The sequence below is a fragment of the Anas acuta genome, chromosome 4 (genome assembly GCF_963932015.1).
Source record: "Anas acuta chromosome 4, bAnaAcu1.1, whole genome shotgun sequence".
Classification (NCBI taxonomy): Eukaryota; Metazoa; Chordata; class Aves; order Anseriformes; family Anatidae; genus Anas; species Anas acuta.
The window spans coordinates 1,435,888-1,452,612 of record NC_088982.1 but is presented as its reverse complement, the minus strand read 5'-3'; the positions used below and the strand labels follow the sequence as shown (position 1 = coordinate 1,452,612).

General features: G+C 54.8%; 1 long non-coding RNA gene across 1 annotated transcript; it reads left to right on the top strand.

The window, feature by feature from the left end:
* Positions 1–795: 795 nt before the first annotated feature.
* LOC137855394 (uncharacterized) lies at positions 796–11,056 on the top strand. The gene is made up of 2 exons (XR_011095708.1): positions 796–2,813; positions 3,542–11,056. It is a non-coding gene; the product is annotated as an uncharacterized lncRNA (long non-coding RNA).
* Positions 11,057–16,725: the final 5,669 nt, after the last annotated feature.

The window sequence follows — 16,725 nt, the reverse complement described above, 5'->3', positions numbered from 1 at the left end:
CCCCATCTGCCATGCCCCAGCAGGACCGAGGGGACCTGGTGCTGAAGGAAACCGTTTTTCCTTGCCCAAAAACTTTTCCTTTGTAAAAAGAAGTTGCAAAGGAAGGTGTGAGCTCGATGCTGGTACCCGGTCCCCCTCTCCAGCTCCGTACCATTGAGATCTCCGGCCCCAAATCTGCTGGAAGGACGCAGGGTGGTTGGAGACAACCCGGAGCTGGGCTGCGAGAGAGACCAGAGGGCTGGGAGCCACAGCCAAGGGAGGCAGATCAAAAGGCTCGCAGTTGTTTAGTTTAGGAAAACTTTGTAAGAGCCGACAAATATGTAACAGGCTTCTGCGGAGGGGAAGGGAATGAGCTGTTCTCCGTGCTCACCAGGAACAGGACAGGAGGTAATTGGCTTAAATTACATCCAGAGAGGTTGAAGGAACATTTTTCTACGGTGAGGACAGGCTTTTGTGCGGGGGGCTGCGGCGAGGCCATGTCTCCATCCCTGGAGGTTTGGGATGAGGGAGGACCAGGGTTTGTCGTCAGTGTTGGGGCTGCATGGGGACCCCTGCGTAGATCCAGGGTCAGCAAGGGCTGGGAGCCACGCTTGTGAACACGGCTTCCAGGGGTTTATTTCTTGCTTAACCCCAGAGCTTTGCAATGATCCAGCTGGGAACAGGGCTTCCTAAAGCAGTTTTGCTGCTGCAGGCAAAGTAGTGTCATCACCCCCTCTTCCCTCGGGTCTCCCCCGTCACACATTTTTCTTTCCCAGTGCTGGGAACCAAGCATTTTACTGCAACCCTCGTGAAATCTGCAGCAGCTTGGGTGAGATCACCTCCGAGAGCCTTCCAGCCTTATCCCCGTGATATAAATGAGGGTTTCTCCTGTCCCTGGCAAATAGGATGCAGCTGGACACCAGGTGAGATTCATCTCCCTACACCTTAATTTAGAGGTGAAATTCAGCTGCAGACATCTCAGAGGCCAATGTCAGCTTTAAAAACCTAGGGAGTCCTTGATCTTTGGCTGCTGTTCCAGGAGGATGTGATCCTCAGGGGGGTGCTGAGCTCCTTCCACTGGCTCTGTGTGGACATCTCGGACACTTGGAAGTTGGGTCTGGGTCACTGAGACTTGCCTTAAAGATCTCATCTGCGCCCTCAAAGCAATGGAGAGCTTCCAGCTGAACTTGTAGGTGTCCTCGTTGGCACGGGCTGAAGATCTTCATAGACTGAAGTATCCCCGGAGGTACAACGAGGAGGAATTTGCTCTTCTCTGCTGCACTGCCTAGGGATGTGCTTGCTCCTAAGGCAGCAGAAATTGAGCACGGGACCTGGAGATCCCTCCTGGGTGTTATGTGGCACATGGAGAGCCACCACGAGGCTCGTAGGCTTCCTGAGAAAGGTGGAGCAACGCTGGCATGGAGAGGTGCACCGGGCTCGGGGAGGCTGCTGGGGTTACCAGCGTGCTCGTGAACACGGGGCTGAAGGTCAGCCTTGGTCAGAGAGCTGCTCCCAGCTCCTTATGCATTGTCTACAAAGCAAATGCCTTGTTCAAACACGCTCCTCCATCGGCAAACAGGAAAAGAAAGGCAACAACATCATGCTGCGTGGGTCTGGGAGCAGAGAGCTGCGACGGCTGCGCAGAGCTGGGCTGGGAGGGCAGGCGGAAAACAAGGGCAGACCTGCAGTGGTGGCAATAGCTACGTGATCTTTTATCTCCGTGTGCCATCCCTCCTTCCTCGTGCAGCTGAAAAACCCCTTGTTTCTACACCAAGAGCCTGAGGAGCGTCCTCTCCGCAGGACTCTGTGAAGCAGGGACGCGCTGGAGCCAGCTCCGATTGCCCCGTGGATGAGCTGAGAGAGGGGAGGGTGGTGGCAAAAACCCATTTCTGAAGCCCTGGTGGGGCTGTGAGCAGAACTGGGCACTTCTTCAGCCACGTGAGCCTTTTTGTGGGTCTGGGATACAGCGAGCTTTGAGCAAAGCCCTGGCTGAGGATGGCTGAGCAAGGCTTAACGATGTCAGCCAGATAATTAGGCAGAAAAGGCAGAATGGTGATCCAGGAAGGACAGAGGTGATAAGGTTCCCCTGGAGCAGGACTGGTCCTGGGGGCACCCAGCTGTACCCAGGCAGAAGGGAAGGGGTCACCCTTCCTAGGCTTGTGCCTCGTTCAGGGCTTTGGACCACCCTGAGTGACAAGGGACAAAAAATATTGAGATGAGCACTCCCCAGACTGATAAAAAACAAACAATTCTCTCACTGCTCTTGGGAAGTTGATGCCTGTGCTATGAGGACCCTGAATCCTGCTTTCTCATCTAAATGTGGGGTTCTTTTCACCCATCTGTAGATCCCTGGTGTCTTTCTAGAGCTGAAGGACATGAGCAGACTGGATCTCCTCCTGGTGACCGTGCTGGGGCACGGGTACTGCAGTCCCCTCTCACCCCTTCACCCCTTGCCTTCTTCTTTAAGAAGCCACCTGGCTCTGCAAATAAAAAACACGAGGGGATTGAGGACAGACATCACAGAGACAGAGAGAAGGGAGCTGTGTCCCGATGTCTGCTTTCTCAGGCCAATCCCTTGATCATCAGGCTCTTCACCAGGTTGCAGTGCTGAAATGGATTTCCAGTGAACAGATAGACACCGGGCAAAAATTATAGAGGTGGGAGATACCTGATGGAAGAGGCGACATCTTTGTAGGCACCGCAGTCTGGCTCTGGACCTCCATCCCCAAGGATGTCTTGAGACCTTAAACCCAGAGACATTGAAGATCAGGAAGCATCAAGCCATGGAAAATGTCTTAAAGTTCAACCTTTTGAACAAAAGGTAGTGCAAAAAGGTAGGATAAGTTTGGTGTCTGATGACTCTTAAAGGCATGCAAGGTATCACAAACTTTACAGAAGTCAATGCAGTGACACTGGCTTGTGCCTGCTGACTCTCCAGGCAGGAGTTTGGATTAACGTCCACGTTATCCCATGCCCTTGCCTAAAAGCATCAAGCCAGCATCCATCCAGAGATGGATGAGGTGGTAAATGGTGGGTGAGACGTAAGAAATGGTGATGTTGCCTCAGCAAGTCAATGATGTGTTTGCTTGGGAAGCTGTGAGCACCGTCAGTCATCTTTCTCTTAGAAATAAGCTACGGGAATCAGAAAAGGGAGATAAAAGGGCTGTGTGGTCTCCTTTGGGGGAGAAATCAAGGTTGAGAAGAGACGAACAGGAGTGCGGCATGAAAAAAAAAATGCGCAAAGGATAAAGGGTTTAGTGAAGGGGTATTTGGGACTTGTAAGAATGGAAGGAGGCTCCAAGAAAGGAAGAGGTGAAGAAATTTCCAGGCTGACAAAGAAACCCCTGGTTAATGTTCAAAGTGTAAGTGGGGAGTGGTGCTGCTGGAAGCCACCACGGCTCACAATTGTCTCAGGGCTCAGAGAAGAACTGGGTGTCTCTTGTTGGGAGCAGGGACAGAGCTGGTGGAGCTGCTGGTGGCTTTCAGAAGGGTTTTGGAGAGCTGCTGGTGGGTTTCAGAAAGAGCACAAAGCCCAAACCTGAGGTCCATGTTCGCTCTGTAGGTGACCGTCGGGACTTGGCTCCCAGGAGCATCCTTCATGGGAGATGGCAGCAGGCTGTCTGGTGACAGTCGGGTGACATCCCCGAGCCCGGCAGCAGTTAGCTTCTCTCCTCGGCACCCCAGCAAGGTTTTCAGAGGATCCTGAAGGACCTGAGTGTGTCAGTGTGTCCATGGGAGAAAATTTGGGCAGAGCAGGGTGCGTGTGAAGTGCCTCTCCCGAAACGATGCCCCTCTTCCAAAGAGGGCCTCTGAAAGGCTGCCCGTGGGTGGTTACCTGGAGGCTGGCGATGGGGCTGAGCTCTCAAACCAGAAGTCCACGAGCACATCACCTTCTGCCTGTCTCATGGGGTTCACCTCCTTTTTCACCTGGCCCCGACGGTGTTTCCTTCACCCTCCCCTCCCTGCCCGCTGCTCCCCGGGAGCTCAACCTCTGCGAGGGGGCAGAGGTGGGGAAAGTCCCCCCGTGGCCAAAGTCCCCTCGGTTTTTTCAGGGCACAGACCATGGTGTGAAAACCTCCCCCACGGCCCCGAGGGGCTCTCCAGCCCGCCCGCGGCTGGGCGAGCACACGGGGAAGCCGGGGAGAGGAACAGTAGCTTTTTCTCTTCCCGGCGACGCCGACGTGGTGATCAGAGGAGCTGGCCAGAGTCCTAATGAAGATAAATGAATATCCCCTCTCCTCCGCTCCTCCGGCTTTTATTGATGGGCTGCGGGGTGAAAGGCGAGAGCCTGAATGTTCATTTAAGCAGACGTCACGAGTTTCTTTGGAGGGGAAGGTGTAAGAAAAACCGCCTTGTGCTTGAAAGTTACTCCAAGATGAGCACGCTCGGCTTTACAAGCCTTTCTCCATTCCTTCCCCATCCATCACTTCCCGGGAGCCCTTTGTAAATGCAAATTGCACTTTGATAGAAATAATGCACTGAGCCTCTATTAGTGTCTGTGTAATGGAGAGGGCTATTTTAATGCAATCATTCTTCGGGGAAGCTCCTCTGTGCCTTATTTTAGGCTGTGTATCAAAAACCAATCTGAAAACCCGCTCCTCCCCTGCTCCCTCCCGGCTCTGCCCTTTGCAGGCGCTGGGAGACTTTTCATTTGGGGCTGGGGATTCGTGGGGCAGCCGGGGCGTTTTGCCATGTGGATGAGAGCTTGGGTGGACAGCCCAGCCCCAGGACACGGCTGGGACACCGGGACCCCAAGCTAGTGGCAGGGATGGTGGCGATGGGACAACCTGCATCCCGCACCCCGTGTGGGATGGGGAGAACCAGCTCAAATTTTAGGGGTAGGATCCGTCTCATCCCCCAGAGCTGCCTTATCCCCAGCACTCGTGGTGGGATGAGGATGATTTGGGTGATTTGCAGAGCAGCCCCTGCCACCCCGATGCGTTTCTGTGCTCCGCAAACTGATTTTCTCACGTCCCAGGCTGATCTCTCCCTCCCAGGATGTGGAGCAGCAGCTCCAGCACTGAAATCAGTTTAAGCTGCTTAAAAAAAAAAATAATAAAAAAATAAAATAAAAGAACGTTTTTAAAGCATTGAGATCCCCCTCCACGCGCACACACACTTTGGGAGGTCAGAACAAAACTGCTTTGAACTGTTTAAAAACAAATCTGAGTCTTCATTCATCTTCATTAATGAGATATTTAACCAGTTCCTTTTAATAACTTCTTGGTGCATATGCCAAATGAAAGAAAAAAAAAAAAAGAAAAGAAAAAAGAAAAGAAAAAAACACAACAAAACAACAGCACACAACAAACATACTTGGGAGTCATTTTCTGCTTTAAAGGCCATTATTTCGGGTGCATTTTCTCCTTATGCTCCTAAATGTTGGTTTTTCCCCCCCCTTGCAGTGGTGTAGGGTCCTTCTCACACCCTCCACATTCACCACCATGGCTTGTGCCAGGGGCTGACCGCAGGGCAGGGAAGGGAGCTGGCTTTTGCCATCACCCTGGGACATCCACAGAGCTGCCAGCAGGGTAGGAAAACCCCGTTGAGGTTTGGCTCTTGGGATCAGGTCCTCTGCCTCCTCCTACCTGCTCCGTGTGGATGGCTGGGTGCTGGATTTTCTCCCCTTACTGGAAATCAGAGATCATCCACAGTGTGGATTTGAAGGCCTTTCCCAAAGGACAGCTCCAAGATGTGCTCCTCCAGCACCTTCCCAGAGGAGACGAAATACCGCGCGCCGGTCTCAGCCCCGAGCGCACCGCAGAGCGGCTCTTCTGAACTCCGGGGTGGGGAGAGCCACTTTTTGGGGGTCCTCGACTCACAGCAAGAAAGATAGAGGGAGGGGAAACTCCTTTCATAAATCACACAACAAAGGGAGGAAACATAGAAAGCAGAGGGGATGCTTTCCAGTTTCTCGAGGAGCAGAAGAGGGATGGGGAAGGCAGCGTCGTTAAAGCGAAATCCCCGACTGGAATGACAAAAGGAAAAGAAATTAAAGCCAGATTTGTTCCCCTGGGCTGGAGGAAGGAGGATCCCTTTTGGTTTGTTCCTTCTTTCTTATTTCCTTTAAAGACAGGAGATCAATTGCGGGCCTTAATGAGAACCGTCTAGCGCGAGAGGTGGACAATGCGAAGCGGAGGACGTCCCGGAGCCCTGGATTTTTTGCCACAGCTGCGAGCATCGGATCCATCCCTCCATCCCCGTCCCTCCTAGCCCACCTCGGGGCCGTGGATTTGAGCAGCGTGAGCATCTCATGGTGCTGGGGGCTGCCAGTGGCTCTCCTGGTACCTCGTCCTAGGGGTCACCGTGTCCATGGGTTTCCTCTGCACACACGATTTGGGAGCCAGGGGTACAGACACAAGGTGCTTGGAGAATTGGGGTCCATCGGGGCTGCCGTGGTGGTGACAGCCCCGTTGAGCTGCCTGCAGCATCACTGCCCACCATCTGTCCTCCTTCTGGGCATCCCCACGTTTTAGTTGCTGTGATGCTGCACCGGGTTATCCCCATGCCCAGGAGCTAAGGAGGAGTCACGGGGATGCTACCAGGACGTCCCCATGGGATGCTCCTCCTGGGGAGGCCATCCCAAAAAGCGTCTCCTGGAGCCCTACGATGGAGATGGGGGATGCCCGCAGGGTGCACGTGCAACCAACTGCCCTTTGCATGATAATCTCATGCCAAAAAGCCCCGTTTCCCCTAGGTTTTAAACCCCATCACCCATTGGAACGGTGCAAGGGGGGAATTAAATCCCTGATCATTTTCCCCCAGGAATGGCCACCCAGCTCCACGGGAGCTGGGAGCGGGGACACGGCCATGCAGAGGCATCCCAGGGGATGCATCCTCTTTCAGGGCAAATCATTGTCCCTGTCACTCGATCAGTGTCAGGCCCAGCAGCATCCCTGGAGCTTCAGCAGCAGAGAGGGAGCTTTCGGGGCAGGTGAGGACGGCGAGGCGCGGAGCAGGGCTGCGGGAACAGCGCTGAGCTCCTCGGCTGGGGACCTCTAATGAATGCAAATGAGCTTTTAGCTGCTGGGTCACTCGGCGGGGTTTTGTGCAAAGGTTTTGTGCTCCTAACCGTGACTGTTCACGTGCCCAGCATGAATGGAGAGGGGCACGGCGGGGGCGGGAGGGCTGCGCAGGTGCCCACTCGCACCGAAATGCTAACAGCTTCCTCCCTGTGCTGCCTGCCAGCTCCTGAGACCCGATACGGTTTCACCCTCCAAAAGCCCTGTGCAAAGGTTTTTTTTCCAGGGCCTCGTCACCCTGGATGCTTCGTACCTGCTCACAGCTTCGCTCGCTGGCATGCGAGCAGGAGGAGGGGAGAAAAAAGGAAGCAATGCCCCCCCCCCTGCTCCTGAACCCCAGAGCCACCCGTCGGGGCACCCCCCGCAGCTCCTGGGCACTGCTGAAGCTGCTGCTCTCTGTTCCATGGGTAAGTCCTCAGTATTTTATGCAGGAAAATCAGCTTTGCCTTCTCCAAAAAGCTGCATGTGGCTCAAAGTGGTTACGAATCGCTTTCCCTGATTTTTTAACTCAGAGCGTGGGTGGAATTTGGATTTCAGGCACATTTAAATTCTGCACGGCTAATAGGAACATCTCCCCGCAACTCAGCAATCCTAAATCCAGACGTGGGAAACCCTTGAGGGAGGTGGCGATACCCTCAGAGCCAGCAATGCCCCACCTGGTCCATGAGTGATGCCCGATGCGTGCTGTGGGTGGAAGTGGGGTCATCGCAGTCCCCTTCTATCCAGATCCATAGCAGCAGATTGAAAGATTCAGGTTGGTGCTGCCTAAAAGGTGATGGATTTTTGCAAGAAAATGAGCAGAGCTGCTCTCAACTTCACCCAGTGTGTCCCTGAGGGAAGTGGGAAACTTCCCCAGACCAGAAATAGGAGTTTTGGAAAGCTGCTCGCTTCCTCTTCCCCTGGCATCAATCCTCTCACTGCTCCCTCTCCCTTTCTGGTCCTAGAGGATCAGAGGACAAAGTTGCCCCTTCCTCCTTTGCTGAAAAGCAGTGGGACGAAAATTAATTAATTCTGATGGGGGAAAAAATCTGGTTTATGATTAATTTTTTCCTTTTGAAAAAAATTGTCGATCGTCTCTTGTGCCTGACGGGGATGCAGGTCTGGTGTTATTTGGCTACACCAGATGCCTGGAGCTCCCCATCCTGCTTTTTGGTGCCACCTCTTGTCCCCGGGGCTGGGGGAGCTCCAACCTTTGGGCTGCAGCACCATCCTGCACCCCTGCACGTGCCTTGTGAGGGTTTTCACATGGGCACGCAGGGTTTTCTCCCAAGGCACTCCCCTTGGTAGCACCATCAGTGACAGTGACCCTGCAGCGAAGGGGCGGCCCCATCCAGGGGCACTTCCCTTCATTTCAGGCTCCTTGGCCTGGAGAGATGCAAGTGTGTCAGGCAGGGAGCATGTGGGGTCAGGGAAAGGATGTCCCTCACCCCAGGTGGGTGCCCAAAATTTTGGGTGCCCCAACCACCAGCACTTGTGCCCCAAACAGCCTGGCCACCTGGCTGTGGGTGAGTTCTGCGATTGGAGCTGGCTGCTGTCGCTGGCTTTTTGAGCAAAAGGGAATAAAATAAAGAAAATAAAAGGCACAGAGGGGTATTTTTCATTATTTTTACTTTATTTTATTTTATTTTTTTCTGGGGGCCCTTAGGATCACCTCGCCAGCAGCTCCAACATGGAGCTCTGGAGGGCACCAAGCCCTGCGCTTTGGCACTCGGGGAGACGACGAGTCCCACGCCGAACTTCCTCTTGTTTGCGAGTTGATATTTTTCATTTTGGCCTTGTTTTGTTTTCTTTCGCTTCTTTTTCACCACCCTCTTCCCCATTTTGCCCGGCAGGGCTCGATAAATGCCCAGGTGTGGCTGGACGGAGTGGGCAGCAGGACAGCGCCGTGGGGACGTGGCCGCGCGGCTCCAGCCCTGCGCTGCCCGATAGCGAGGTTCCCACCACTCTCCTCCTCCGTATTTTGTTTGACTCTTTTTCAAAGGGCTTTGAATGAGTTTGGGAGAGGGGGCAGCAGCAGCAGCAGCAGCAGGGAAGGAGAAAGAGGAATCTGGTGAAAGCCCAGGCGAGCCGTGCAAGCGGCTTGTGAAATGCCCTTCACGTGCGCCCGGCGTTTCCATCCAGGAAGACGTGGGCTCGGGAAGAGGTTTCTGAGCAAACTTTAAATTCTTCCCACTCCGCTGCAGCAGCACGTCCTTGAAGTTGCCTCTCCGGCAGTGTTTTGTATTAAAAGGTCTGGGATATAAATAGTTTTTTTTTTTTTCAGCAGCATCTTCAAAGTCTCATCGCTTTAAAATATATACATGCACACATGTACCCCTCCCTCCTCCCGGCCGGTCCCTGTCTCGGATTACGCTGGCATTTTCTCTGGAGATGAATGGAGAGACTTCAACGTAGTTTATTTTCCTTCAGAGCAGGGTAAGATGTTTCTCGTTATGCCTTTTTAATTCTCTAAAAGGCTGCATGGCATGTAGAATAATAGTGGCTGTATTCTTGCAATGATGCAAAAATCCTTCGCAGCCCACCCTTTCTAGTAATTATCTGCCGCTCGCATAGAGCGAGGCCGGGGGAAAGCCAGATGGTTTTCAAACAGGGCTGAGATTTAGGAGGACGGTTGTGCTGGTAGCAGAATGAAGAGGAAGTTTTTAGGAAAAAAAAAGAAAAAAAAAGAATAAATACCATCAAGGACTGGCGGGGTTGTTTTTCGGAAAGGCGTCTGAAGCAGATTTTTAGGGCAGAGATACTAGAAAGGAAGATAAAATGGGAAACAACCCTGAAAGCGAGGAAAAAAAAAGTAAAAGGGGAGGACACCCAGGAAAGGATCTCTCAGTAAAAATTTCAAACCGAGAAACATCGCGGAAAGGCCCTGGCTACCTGAGATGATTAACAACGTGCAGATAATGCTGCCAGCTTGCAGGGGAAGAGAGTCACATCCCCGCGTATTTGACCCAGCTCAAATCTTTCTATTTTGGCAAGCAGGCAGAGAAAACCTGCAAAATGCTCCTAAAAGAGCAATAGAAACCCAAACCTGCCTGTGTACAGCCCTGGAGCTGAGGGGCAGTGGGGTTCCCATAGGGATGCCTGTGGGGGCTTGGGATTTGGGATGCTTCCCAAGTCAAGGGGTGATCAGTTTAGAAGAGGGGAGGCAGGAACGGGACAGCTTCAGCCAGGAGAAAGGGGCAGGGAGGGGTGGAAAATGCTGCCGAGATGCAGGGCTGCACCTGCGAGCAGAAATTCGGGCATGGATGGACAGATGGGACACAAACGGAGCCGGACACCACGCTTCTCCCTTCATAGTATGTAAAAGAGGAGTTTGATTTTTTATTATGTATATTTTCTTGTGTGTTTGTATCTCTGTAGCCACCATCTATAATAAAGCCTGGAGCCGGCCCAAGCTGCGTGCCTCTTCCTTGGGAGACCACGTATGCACAAAAAGGGGAATATCAAAATGATCTCGCTTCTGTCTCTCCCCGGTCTCGTACGGAACAAAGGGCGGATGGGAACAAGAAAGGAAGGAAAAAAGCATCACCTGTTCCCATACAGTCTTAGCGAGATCGCAGTCATTATCTCGGCAGCCTCACATTTCCAAAGGGGCTTCGTTTTTCTTTTAAACACTGGCATCTTGTTAAAAACGAGAGGAGAAATCACCGATTTGCCCGGTTCCCCCCAAAACCGACCGGCGCTGCTTTGCCTTTCCCCGCAGCCCTGACTTTAACACCTGGGAAAAGAAAAGTGGAAAGGAAACCAAAGCCGCTAGCCACCAAAACACAAATAAAGCTGCCGCGGCCGAAAGGCCCCCAACCCTGGCTTTTCTCGATGGCGTTTCTCCATCTGACAAAAGCCTTTGGTTTTCTGTCATTCTTTTCATTTCCTTGATGGCTCCCCAATTGTCAGGCCTTCAAGAAAATGCACTTTAGCTCTTTGTCACCAAATGTAATTTGATAAACTCTTTGCAGAAACATTCTGGTTTCGGAGGCTTTTCAAAAAAAAAAAAAAAAGGAAAAGAAGAAAAAAAAAACACAACAAGAAAAAAGAGAGAGAAAAAAAAAAGAAACAAACCACGAGCTGCTCCTGCAAGGGGCAGACGATATTTGAGAGCCTATTTGAGCATTTTTTTTTTTTTTCAATGAGTGTTTTGCGGCAAAGCGAGAGGAAAAAGCGGGGCGGAGGGGTCCCAGGCGGGCTTTTATTTTTTTTTTTTGGGGGGGGGGGGATTGCACGGAGGAAGCTTTACATTGTCATCCTTCCTAAATGCTTATGAATACCGATTTTCAGGCAGCACCCTGTGGGCGGGGACCACCCCAGCTTTCAGGCTATAAAGCACTCCGGGTCGCCCCGGCGTGGGGAGCGCTCGGTGGGACAGCCAGGCTGGGGAGGGAGGGGGCCGGCGGCACCCCAAGTCCAGCGGGGCGTCGAGGTTTGGTAAGTGGTGGCGATGTCCCACTTCTTGGTTCCTTTTCCCTTCTTTTTGTGGTTTTTGCCCCACTGGGGACCCCTGGGTGCCGGGTTGTGGGTGTGGGTGGTGGGCGTTGGGGAGCAGCCCCCGTCCCTCCCCACCAGCGCGCCCCCACCGCCTCTCCCCTCCTTTTCCCCACCCACCTCCGCCAAGGGATTTCGTTGTTGTTTTGTTTCATCCGAGGGGTGAAAAAGCCGGTGATGACAACTTATAAATTTCATCGCCGGGCTTTCAAGGCGCCTGGTTAAAAAGCGAAGCAAAACAAAGCGCCGAGCCCCAAGCGGGGGCCTGCTCCCAGGTTGGGGGGGGGGGGGGGTGCCGCACACGCTCTGCCAGCCGCTGGGACCCCGCGGGGCTCCCCGGCGAGTTTGGCTGAAAACGGTGGGAAAATGAGCAAGAAGTTGGTTGGAAAAATTAAATTGTAGATTTTTTTTTTTATTTTTGATTCATAGTCTGGCAGGGCCGCTGGTTAAATCAGCAATGAGCTGGGGGTGTGACTGCTCTGAGATGTAAAGCTTCCATACGTTGTGCTGCGCTCCTGGGGCACCGGGGGGAGCGCACGGCGGCCCCCGTGCTTTATTCGCCAGACAGGTGGTTCAGTGGTTAGAAAGTACGTGGCGATCCGTAGAATAAAAATTATAAAATCAGCCATAAAAGGGTTGTCAGAGCAGAGAATATTAATGCCTGCGAGAAAGACAAACCATGGTCAGACTGAAAAGACGTAGCGACACGAAATCCATTCGCAGCGCGGTGTTAGCAGGGAGTCCTGGATCAAAAATCAACGTTATTTGGGTGAATCTAAAGCAAACACAAGTGGTGTCACACTCCTGTGCGTGGTGTAGGGAAACCAGTCTTTGAATGGGACATGAAAATCAGAAATGGCACTTGTGCCTTTGCAATTTCCTCCCAATTCCCCTCTTGGTGGGTTTTGCCTGCGCGCCAGCTGAAACGTGGACAGAAGCGATCGGTGCGCTAGAGAAAGAGCCAGGAGATGAGAGAGAATTAAACGGAGAGGAAGATAAAAAGGTGATTTCAGAACGAGCTGCTCGCTTAGAAAAGAAAAACAAAGCAAGGAGTTACCTAGGAGTGCCTGCGGGATTATTTCAGGGCATCTGCTGCCGGTGCGGCTGGGGCGGGTGCGCTCGCTCTGCCCGCAACCCAGGGCAAGGGTCACGGGTGTGGGGTTAGGGTCAGGAGCCTCGCTTTGTCCTGCCGTGCCCGAGGAGCTGGAGTGACCCCAAAAAGGCCGAGCAACCCCACTTTCACTTCTGGTGAGCCTTTCCAAGTCGCTCAGGCCAGCGTTTAACCTAGGGGACTCTCTGCTGCTCTCTCCAGCCGAAACGTAAGAGTGCTGGGGTTTGTCTGGGGCTGCAGGGAGAGGAGAGCATCGCTCCTTCTGGTGAAGCCAAAAGCCTGGAGGCTTGGAAGGGAGAGAAATTCGCTGCTCAGAGCTGCAGCTGTCAGGAGTGGAGCCGGGGAGGGTTGGGCCCAGCTTCGCCGAAGTTTTCTGCTTTTCCCCGGCAGGGAAAAAAGAAGGAAAAGTTCAGGATCTTGTTCACGTTGTAAAACCGGGCTTTGGGATGGGGGAATTTTTGGAAGGAGGGGTTTTTGGACACCCCTAAGCCTTAGCTTGGTTAGCCAACACCGCGGTGCTCCCTCGGGCTGCGTTTCCCAGCCCCCTGCCCGGCGGTGTCGGCACCCTCTCCTCCCCATCAAAAACTGCTCCCCATTTGCCCTTTCCATCCCGTTCGCAATTCCATGTATTTTTTGCATTTATTTGTTGATGACACTAAATTTATCCGGGTGGTGGTTGAAGTCTCCGAGGCAGGAGAGCTGCAGGCTGCACCCCGGGGACCCGGTGCTGGCTCCGCTGCTGGCATCGGGAGCATTGTTTTCCCTCTGGACTCTTAGGGTTTTATCTCCAGAGGGGGGGGGGAATTCTGGAAACAAACAAACAAACAAACAAACAAGAAAAAAACCCCCAGCAGCCAATTTTTTTTTTGGTAGGCTTTTCCCTTGAATTTCCACAAGAGGGAAAAGGGACGGATTCTCATGAGAATACATCGTGCCGGTGGCTGCTTTCTGTCCCTCTGCCAGCCTCGCCAAAAAGTCATTTTCACATTTCTGGACACGAGCTGTGCTCACACACACTGAGCAGCTCCGGGGGGTGACTTTTCCCTGGGGAAAGGGAGGAGGAGAGCAGGGAAGAATAGGGCCCCCTCTGAGGCGGCTGATCCTGTGCTCAGCCCCACTGTCTGGGGGTTCCTGGGGTGTTTTCAGCAGCAGGTGCCGGTGGTAGGGTTGAAAAAAAAGTTGGGGGATTTGGGGGATTTGCTGTGCTAAAATAATTCTTGGGAGTTTTCAGCCCTGGCCCAGGTCTGGTGCTGAGCCTGGTGTCACAGAGCCAGGGGGACAAATTGCGTCCCCTGCGCTCTGAGCTGGGGGCACCAGGGGGGGAGCTGAGCCCCTTTTTCCCCCCAATTTCTCTTCGTGGTGGGGGGATCTGAGCCCTATGGGGTGCACAGCTGCCTTGGGGGGGCCAGAGCTCAGTGAGCTCCCCAGTTTCGGGGAGCTCACGGGGTGCAGGAGGAAGAATCTGGGGACGGTGTATTTGGGGAAGGCGCATGGGAAAGTGTTTGGGAAGGGTTTTTTGGGGAAGGTGCATGGAAAAATGTTTGGGAAGGTTTTTGGGAAGGTGTTTGGGGAAGATATTTAGGGAAGCTGTTTTGGGACATCACCCCTGGGCAGCATTTCGGGGCAGCATTTTGGGGAGATGCTTCGGGGAGGAATTTTGGGGAAGGCGCTTCGGGCAGGGGCTGCGGCACCTTGCGGGCAGCAGCCCCGACCTGGCCGGGGGGTGATGGTTTTGGGGGGGTGTGGGGGGGTTCAGCTTCGACCCCCGTAGCCCCCCCCTCTCCGTTTTCGGTGGCCACCTGCGCGGTGCCGCCTGCAGTGCCGGCAGCGGCCACCGGGTGGGGCGGCAGGGCAAAGAGTGAGCGCGGCGCCGGGGGGGCGCCGGCACCGGGATGCACCGAGGGGGGGGGGAGGAAGAAGAGGAGGAGGAAGAAGAGGATGGGGGGGGGAGCAGCCCTGCAAGGGGTGTATGGGGAGAAGGGGGCCGGCGCGCCCTGGTGTGTGCTGGAGGTGTTTTGGAGAGGGTTGTGGGGGGGGTCCCCGGTGGTTGGGATGCGCGCGGGGGGGGTCCCTGTGTTAGGGTGCAGCGGTGTGAGGCGGGGGGGGAGGGATGATCGTGGAGAGGGACACGCGTGGGGGGCCACACGGGGATGCGTGGGGTGTTTGGCACCGGTTCCGTGCGCCGGGTTGCGGGGGAAAGGTGGCGGGGGGGTGGGCTCAGCACCGAGACCACCGGGCCCCCCCCCCCATCGCACTGTGCCCACGGGAGCGCCCGGGGGTGCCCAAGGATGCGGGGAGCGTGGTGGGGGGGGGGGGGCGCTGCGCCCACCCTCCGGGACCCTCCGGGGAGGGGGCTCCGGTGCAGGCTCCCCCCGGGGTCACCTCAAAGCAAGGCTGGGGGGGGGGTCCTGCCCGCCCCCCAGGCTCCCCAGGACCAGGAGCGGCGTGGGGGGGGGGGCTCAGCCCCTCTCGGAGCTCCTCAGTCCCACCGGGCACCAGACTCAAACCAGCTGGGGAGGCTACGGGGGGGACGCGGTGGGGGGGGGGTTGGGTGAGTGGGGGGGGGGGGTGGCGAAGGAGCGCGGGGGGGGGGGGAACTCAATGAACTTTTGTTTTTCCTGTAATCTGAAGCAAATGCTTTGCAAAAGGGCCTGTAACCAGGCAGCCCGGATACCTGCCTCTGCCTCCATCGCTGCTCGGGGGGGTCCCGGGGGGGGGTCCGGGGAGGGGGCGCAGGGCGGCAGCCTCCTGGGCAAGGCTGGCTTGGAAGCACCGCGGGGAGACAGCGGGACCCCCAGCCCTGAGCCCTGTATCCTGGGAAGGTGGTGGGGGGGGGGGGCAGAAGAGTGGTTGTGCCCCCCCCCAGAGACATAGGGGTGAGGGGTGGAATAGGGCAAAGGCAAAAAAAATGTCTTGTGGGGGCAGAGGGTGAATAAATTGCAAGGGGCGAGTTATTGGGAGCGAATAAGCGGAGGGGGAATCTTGCAAGGGGGTGAATAATTGGGGGGGGGCATTGAAAGGAGGTGAATAACTGGGGGGGGGGCATTGCAAGGGGCAAGTTGTTGCAAGAGGCCGGGGGCAAATCGGCCAAGGGGGAAATCACTGCAAGAGGGGAGGGGATGGGGGCAGCACGGAGGGCAGGGAAATGGGGGGGGGGGTCATTTTGGGGGGGCAAACCGCTGCAAGGAGCCAGCCATGGGAGAGGAGAGAGTCTCTAAAAGAAGAGAGGGGTACTGGGGGGGGGGGGAAATTAGTGTGGGGGTAAGTGATTGAAAAGGGAAAATTATCGGGGGTGAATCCTGGGGGGCATCACTGCCAGGGGGAAGTCACGGGGGGGGAGTTCTTGAGGGAGGGAAATTGCTGGAGGGAGGAATTGTTATGGGGTGAGCTCTGGGGGGATCGTTGGAAGGGGGAAATCCTTGGGGGGGGTTAAGACTTGGGAGGGGGGATCCTTGCAAGGGGAAATCATTAGGGTTTTACACCGGGGGGGCATTGCGTGGGAGAAATTTTGGGGTTAACTGTGGGATGGAGGAAGGGGGACCACCAGGAGTCGGGCATTGGGGTGATATTGCAAGGGGGGGGGTGAGTCACCCTAAGGGGTAAATCTTGGGGTGGGGGGTTGCAAGCAGAGACACATTAGGTGGGGGAGCAAATCCTGGGGGGGTAAATCCTGGGGTGGGGGGGCAAATCTTGGGGTAGGGTAAATCTTGGGTTAAGGGGGTTGCAAGGAGACCCTCAGTAAGTGTGGGGGGCAAATCTTGGGGGATAAATCTTGGGGTCGGGGGGTAAATCTTGGGGTGAGGGAGACTCATGGGGGGGCAAATCTTGGAGGGTAAATCTTGGGGTTGGATAAATCTTGGGGTGAGGGGGTTGCAAGGAGAGACTCATTAAGGGGGGGGGAACTTCATTAGAGGGGGACTCATTAAGGGGGGGGAACTTGGGGTGGGGTAAATTTTGGGGTGAGGGGGGTTGCAAGGAGGGACTTGTGAAGGTGGGGGGGCAAATCTTGGGGTGGGGTAAATTTTGGGGTGAGGGGGATTGCAAGGAGGGACTCTTGAAGTCGGGGGGGCAAATCTTGGGGTGGGGTAAATCTTGGGGTGGGGTAAATTTTGGGGTGAGGGGCTCGCAAGGAGGGAC